The sequence below is a fragment of the Schistocerca piceifrons genome, chromosome 1 (genome assembly GCF_021461385.2).
Source record: "Schistocerca piceifrons isolate TAMUIC-IGC-003096 chromosome 1, iqSchPice1.1, whole genome shotgun sequence".
NCBI lineage: Eukaryota > Metazoa > Arthropoda > Insecta > Orthoptera > Acrididae > Schistocerca > Schistocerca piceifrons.
In genome coordinates this window covers 1,203,506,020-1,203,513,614 of record NC_060138.1, presented here as the reverse complement: position 1 = coordinate 1,203,513,614, position 7,595 = coordinate 1,203,506,020, and the positions used below count along the sequence as shown (strand labels likewise).

Sequence of the window (7,595 nt, the reverse complement as noted above, 5' to 3'; positions counted from 1 at the left end):
GACGTGCAGCAACTTCCCTGGCCATCATGATCCCCGCACTTGTTTCCAATCGAGCACGTGTGCGATATGATGGAACGAGAAGTGACTCGTGCGACCCGTCAACCAACATCTATAACAGAGCTATATGACTGATTGACAATTCATAGAGTACAACAGGTGTTTAAATACAGGGTGTTGAAACTATTAAAATATAAAACTGAACTAAAAGTCCAATAGTCTGCTGCAGCTTTATTCATTTACGCCGATTAGAGACCCACAAAACCGGTTTCGCAACTTTTACGTTATATTTTCTGGTGTATATAAATGCTATGTCATATGGTACAGGGAGTTGTTACAGAAAGCCCCAAGGTAACAGTTGGCGTGCTAGGCAAAATTCTCAGACCTCCACAAGCAATAAAAATGTGCAATCTGTGTTAAAATCAAGAATTGTCATCACTATAAGGTATAAATTATGCGCCTATGGCCCCATGTGTCAAGCAACAGACGATGCCAAGCTGCAGACCCACAGGAACATATTTTAAGCTGTAAAGTGACGATATTTTGTCAATTTAAGCCAGACTAGACATTCATTATTGGTTATAGTTTTTATTGATTGTGGAAGACTGAGAACTTTGCCTAGCCACGCCAACTGTTACTTTGCGGCTTTCTGTAACAATTCCCTACCCCATATGACATAGTATTCATATACACAAAGAAAATCAACGTAAAAGTACCGAAACCGGTTGTGTGCGTTTCTAGTAGACGAAAATAAATACAGCTATAGCGGACTACTGGACTTTTAATTCAATTTTATATTTTAATTGTTTCAGCACCCGTATTTAAATACCTATTCTACTCCATGAATTGTCAGTCAGTCATGTACGAGTGCTTCAACTGTGGCTGCCCCAGTTTTAAATTTATCTTACCGCACTACTTGAAAAAAGACTCCGCCCTCAGGCCACAAGTGGCCCATCGGGACCATCCGACCGCCGTGTCATCGTCAGCTGAGGACGCGGATAGGAGGGGCGTGTGGTCAGCACACCGCTCTCCCCGTCGTTACGATGGTTTTCTTTGACCGGACCCGATACTATTCGGTCGAGTAGCTCCTCAAAATTGGCATGACGAGGCTGAGTGCACCCCGAAAAATGACAACAGCGCACGGTGGCCCGAATGGTCACCCATCCAAGTGCCGGCCACGCCCGACAGCGCTTAACTTCGGTGATCTCACGGGAACCGGTGTATCCACTGCGGTAAGGCCGTTGCTCCGTACTACGTGAACAGGTAGAGTAAGCGCGGCATAAGGTTAGCTCAGAACTGTACTCGCCATCTGTACGATCGGTTGGAGGCCAGAATCGGCACCCGTATTGCCATCCGTGCAGGCCGCACCAGTACTTATACGGCTGTTTCAGCACGGTTCGACCCCTGGTACCTCAGAACCGCTTTTGCTATTGCCCTACAAATGTACTCCTTTCATATACAAATTACGCAATAATAAACCTTGAGTGCATTAGATACCTCTAAAATCGTGTACTAGTTTTTTCCTGCAGTGAATAATAATGAATGTCGTACAGAGCTAACATCTTAGAGATTAAGTTCCGAGTAAAACAATGCGATGATGATGGTCCATTGTGGCGAAACATATTTGGACAGTGAAAAAGTTGCTTGCGTAATAGGCATGTCTGAATTCCCCTAATTGTTACATCTTTGAAGAGTAAACATAGCGTTGCAGGTGCTGACCTCGCATATTCTCTTGTTCCCTCTGTGTTTCTTTTTCCTTAGAGACGGAAAGGCCAGCAGTCCGCATCTAGGGGGAGGGAAAGCGAGCTGGCCCGGAATTATGAGGCGTGCTTCCCGTCGCGTCTCGCAACCCGCTCCGATAACGAGCGGCCGGAAGCGTCTCCGTACTCGGCGGCCGCTGCCGGCTGCCGGCTGCCTCCCCGAGACAATAGGCCAGGCCCGCCCCGTCTCCTCCCGGCTGTGCGTCTTCTGCAACGGACCCCACTCCGATCCCACTGTGCCGCCTCGTGGAAGCCGTAGGTCGCAACGCCGTTACCAACAACGGAACATGTGACGCTCTTCAGCTGTTCCGAAACGTTTTTTATGTCGAAATAGAGTTTACGACAAAAAAAAAAAAAAAAGGTGCCGGCCAGACTGGCCGTGTGGTTCTAGATGCTAAAGTCTGGAACCGCGTGACCAGTACGGTCGCAGGTTCGAATCCTGCCTCGGGCATGGATGTGTGTGGTGTCCTTAGGTCAGTTAGGTTTAAGTAGTTCTAAATTTGTGGTGTCACCGCCAGACACCACACTTGCTAGGTGGTAGCCTTTAAATCGGCCGCGGTCCATTAGTATACGCCGGACCCGCGTGTCGCCACTGTCAGTGATTGCAGACCGAGCGCCACCACACGGGAGGTCTAGAGAGACTTCCTAGCACTCGCCCCAGTTGTACAGCCGACGTTAATAGCAATGGTTCACTGACAAATACGCTCTCATTTGCCGAGACTATAGTTAGCATAGCCTTCAGCTACGTCATTTGCTACGACCTAGCAAGGCGCCATTACCAGTTTATATTCAGTGTAATAATGTCAAAACAAGAGCGATGTTCTCCAATTGTGGATTAAAGTTAAGTATTCCAAGAACTACGTTCTTTTCTTTATAGGATAATTACTTTACCTTGTTCCAGACCTCACGCCAATCTGCGTGAGCTTAAAAGCGTGCATTTCGGCTACCTCCGAGTGGCTTGGCTGTCTTGCCACGCCATTACAAAATTCTAGGGGACTGATGACCTCAGACGTTAAGTCGCATAGTGCTCAGAGCCGTTTGAACAAAAAAATTACGCAGCACGAAGCAATTCTCCCAGTGGGACGAAAATAGGTAGATGTGGTGTACAGGTACAGGCAAACAAATGATTACAATTTCAGAAATATTCGATGATTTATTCAGGAGAAAGCGCTTCACAACTTGAGCAAGACAATAACGCATTGATCCACGGCTGTTCCTTACGCCAGCTGTTATTCGGCTTTTGCCACTGATTGACAGAGGGAGTTATTGGACGTTCTCCTGAGGGATATCGTGCCAAATTCTGTCGAGGTGGCGCTTTAGATCGTGAAAATCCCGAATGGAGGGCCCTGCGCATAATGTTTCAAATGTTCTCAGTTGGGTAGAGATCCGGTGACCTTGCTGGCAAAGGCAGAGGGTGACAAGCGGGAAGACAAGCAGCAGACATTCTCGCCTTATGCAGGCGGGCATTATCTTGCAGAAGAGCAACATAATGGCGGCGTAGAATGTCATCGATGTTCTGCTGTGCTGTAAGAGGGCACCAGAAGACAACCAAAGGGGTCCTACTGTGATATGAAATGGCACCGCAGACCATCATTTGTGGATGTCGGACCGTATAGCGGACGACGGTCAGGCTGCTATCCGGAGCGTCTCGAGACACATCTTCGCTGGTCATCGGAGGTCATTTCGAAGCAGTACTTGACAATGAAGACAGCTGTGCTCCAGTCAGTGAGATTCTACCAGGCAGATGACGTGTGTGGAGACGCTCTGCGGCGCCATTACAACATACCAGGACGTCGACGTTTTTTACTCCCCCCCCCCCCCCCCCCCCACACACACACACTCCGTTTATTTTATTTTATTTATTTCTTTAATTTTTTTTTTTTGCACTCGCCCAGTCAGAGATATTCGTTGCGGTGTCACCGCCAGACACCACACTTGCTAGGTGGTAGCCTTTAAATCGGCCGCGGTCCATTAGTATACGTCGGACCCGCGTGTCGCCACTATCAGTGATTGCAGACCGAGCGTCGCCACACGGCAGGTCTAGTCTAGAGAGACCCTAGCACTCGCCCCAGTTGTACAGCCGACTTTGCTAGCGGTGATTCACTGTCTACATAGGCTCTCATTTGCCGAGACGACAGTTTAGCATAGCCTTAAGCTACGTCATTTGCTACGACCTAGGAAGGTGCCATATTCAGTTACTATTCTGAACAGACAATATTGTGAATCATGTACCGTCAAGAGCGACGTTCATCATTAATGGATTAAAGTTAAGTATGTAACTAATTACGTCCGCTTTCTGAATTCTAATTCCTTGTTATGTTCCAGACCTCACGTCAGTATAGTTCTTCCCTCCTCACGCCAGCCTGCTTGAGCTAATACGCGTGCATTTCGGCCTCCTCTAGTAACATGGTGTTGGCTCTTCTGCCAACCCAACATTCGTCCCAATGCTTACGCTCTGGCGAGAGCGGTGGCATCACCGGCGCAGACGTTGACACCATCTGCGATAGCACGACGTAATTGCCGACCAATCAGAAGCAGTCTTTGGGCTATATAAGGCCACCACGGCAGCTGTTTTGACAGTCCGTTGCTCCTGACGGAGACGATTGATGTAATCGTCGAAAGCTCGAGGTTTTACCCTGAACTGACGCGGTAAGAAGTCAGAGGACGTTTTATACGACAGAGCCGCCGCGGAAGGCTTCGTCGTCATACGCTATTATGTATCCACAATTTCGTTCAGAAGAGTTGAAAGAAGACCCATTTAGTCAACGAATGCTGTTGCAGTGCCAATAATGTGAGTGTGGCGACGGCCGCCTGTGCGGGGCACGGGAGGAGGTCGCGTACCGGAGCAGGGGGTCGGACTCCGGCGGACGTGGACCCGTTAGCGGCGAGACTCTGGCCGCGGCCAGCGCTGCGGCTGCACCAGACACACGCCTCGCCTTACGCAGGAAGGAGCCGGCAGCCCGGCTGACTGCTGGCCAGGACGCACAAGTGGCTCGTGTCCCCAGCGATAAGGGCCGCCGTGTATACAACTTCTTCCCTGACATCCGGGAAAGACTAAAACTAAAACATATCGATCCCAGCCGCGGTATGGTACATTTCATCACAGGACGTGGCACTTATCCCACGCACCTGTACCGCGTGAGTCTGCAGCAGACTAACAGATGCACATGCGGGGAAGAAGGTTCCCCTGAACATACTGTCTTCTTCTGCGGACAACGCACGAACACAAGACACACAGCACACATAAATCGCCTGAACACACGGAACGAACTACATGCCATAATACGCTATCCGGAAAGCTGGACTGAACTCAACAAACTAACTGAAGAAATCTCGAAGATCTAACAAATAGAATGCTTGCGCAACAGACCCTACCGAAGGCAAGTCGGTCCAAACACACATCACGATGCCAAGGGGGACACAGATATGATTAGCACCACGAGTGATGAAGAAGAAGCAAATACAGACCAGGGCACCAACATAGATACGGAAGCGTCCAGCGCGGATGATCCATAGTGTCAACCAAGTCAACTTCAAAGAACAGTCTGGAACAACCGACAAGAGGTGAACATATCACGCACAATCCTAAAAACAGATTGCACCTTATATGTAAATAGTTAACAGCACCTCCATTTCTAATAAGAGCTGAAAGCTAGGTACCTCTTCAAGGGACCTACGCCTTCCGTTAAGAGGCAGCGCACAGTCTGGATGGAAGGATCTTAATTGTGGTTCCTCTCTTTTGAGCCCAACCCGACGGATACCTATGGTAGATCGGGGAAAACCACCGTTCAGGTCGTGTTGTCGGCGGGGCCGGGAGGTGCTTGCGCCTGATGTACTCTACTAGGAGCCTAGTAGGCTCAACACAAACCGTTAGTGTCATTACCTTATTACTTTTACCACAAGTACCCTTTCATTAGCAACTTTGAGTCAAGCACAAAATCAGTTACCTCTCTATTGTATATCGTAAATAGTTTAGCAGGCTGGACATGGAGGTCTTAGTTTCTAGCTTTAACGTACCCTAATCTCTCCTAGTTAAGTTAGTTTTTAGAATGGTAGATGTTAAAGGCACGGCGTGGGACGGCCAGCGTCTTGAGGGTCATTCCAAGACCCGGGCCGCCGCCCACAACCAGGTGACGGGCAATACTATACCTATCTCTTCTCTATTCAATTCTCTTCCTTCCTTCTTTCTAAATATTTAATTTCGTTTTGTTCATTAATATCTCACTTGATTTTGTATTAGTTATAAGTTTTTCTAATGCTGCACAAAAAAAGATATCAAATGAATGTAAACAAATACAGCCCGCCTCCACGTGGCGGGACACGGGCAACGGTGTGAGTGGGGACGGGAGCCGGTGTGGTGTTACTTTCAGTCACTGCGGACCCCGGACCCAGTCACAGCGGCTGAGTGGCAGCATACGACCCACCATGAGAAATTAGACGGTGGGTCATAAAAAATAAGCAGCTAGTGAAAAAAAGCCGAGACACGCTTCTTCTGTCTACAGGTGGCTGTTCGCAACTAAATCTACATCTATACTCCGGAAGCCACCTTGAGGCTGAGGCAGTTCAAGAATCACTATCGCCGCTCCCCTCCCTTGTCCTTTTCCACTGACGTGTGGTGCACAGTTAACCGACGTGCGAGCTCTAATTCTTCATATTATCCGGCGTGATAATTTCGTGAGACATGGGGTACGGTTAAGTAATTTCGCTGTGTTGGCACTTTGCGGTATTTAATTACGCGATGACTCCATCAGAATAGTGTTTCCTACTTTGGCAACATTGGCATGGCAGTGTCTTCTGGAGTAGCGCTACAGATGTGATCTCCCTCAGTCAGTGGAATACACAGATCACAAAACACGTTAGTGTTGTGTGACGGATCTCATAGAGGAAGCAGCGTGGTTTGCTCACTCGTAGTGGTTATTTCAGTTTAGAGCTGCATGAAGCAAGCAATATACATTTTTAATTTAAAAAAAATGGTTCAAATGGCTCTGAGCACTACGGGACTTAACTTCTGAAGTCATCAGTCCCCTACAATTTAGAACTACTTAAACCTAACTAACCTAAGGACATCACACAACACCCAGTCATCACGAGGCAGAGAAAATCCCTGACCCCGCCGGGAATCGAACCCGGGAACTCGGGTGTGGGAAGCGAGAACGCTACCGCACGACCACGAGCTGCGGACTTTTATCTACACAAAGTAGGTATTACGAGACCTGCATTGTTAGGTAACTCTGGCTCTGAGCACTATGCGACTTAACTTCTGAGGTCATCAGTCGCCTAGAACTTAGAACTAATTAAATCTAACTAACCTAAGGACATCACACACATCCATGCCCGAGGCAGGATTCGAACCTGCGACCGTAGCGGTCGCTCGGCTTCAGACTGTAGCGCCTAGAACCGCATGGCCACTCCGGCCGGCTGTTAGGTAACTAATTTAGTTTATTTACTAACTGAAACATGTTGTAGTATTACTTTTCAATCACAAATGAAATACGGGTGACCGAATTTTTTTCTGCAGATGCGGCAATTAGATAGAAGTATAAAGGGAACTTCGATCCTATGAACTCTAAATACCGATGTATTTTATTAATAAGATGAGACTGAGAGGTCCACCGTATCTTCTTTGATCAATCCGAAGTTTTATGTTCATTTGTCTCTTCCGTTCTCACTTCTCCTTTTTCTGTCTGAACGTGGTAGGAACAACACGTAAGTGAAATGTAATCCCTGCATACGCAATAACAATTTAAAACTCAACCATCCAGTCGTGTTTTATTTAGTAGTATCAGATGAAATAGCTCTTCTGAATAATATATTGGATTATATGTACAATCTATACTT

The 7,595-nt window shown here is 47.6% G+C and overlaps 1 pseudogene; it reads right to left on the bottom strand.

Annotated features, from left to right (window-relative positions):
• Positions 1-1,125: 1,125 nt before the first annotated feature.
• Positions 1,126-1,243, bottom strand: LOC124725117 (annotated as a pseudogene).
• Between the last annotated feature and the right edge of the window lie 6,352 nt (positions 1,244-7,595).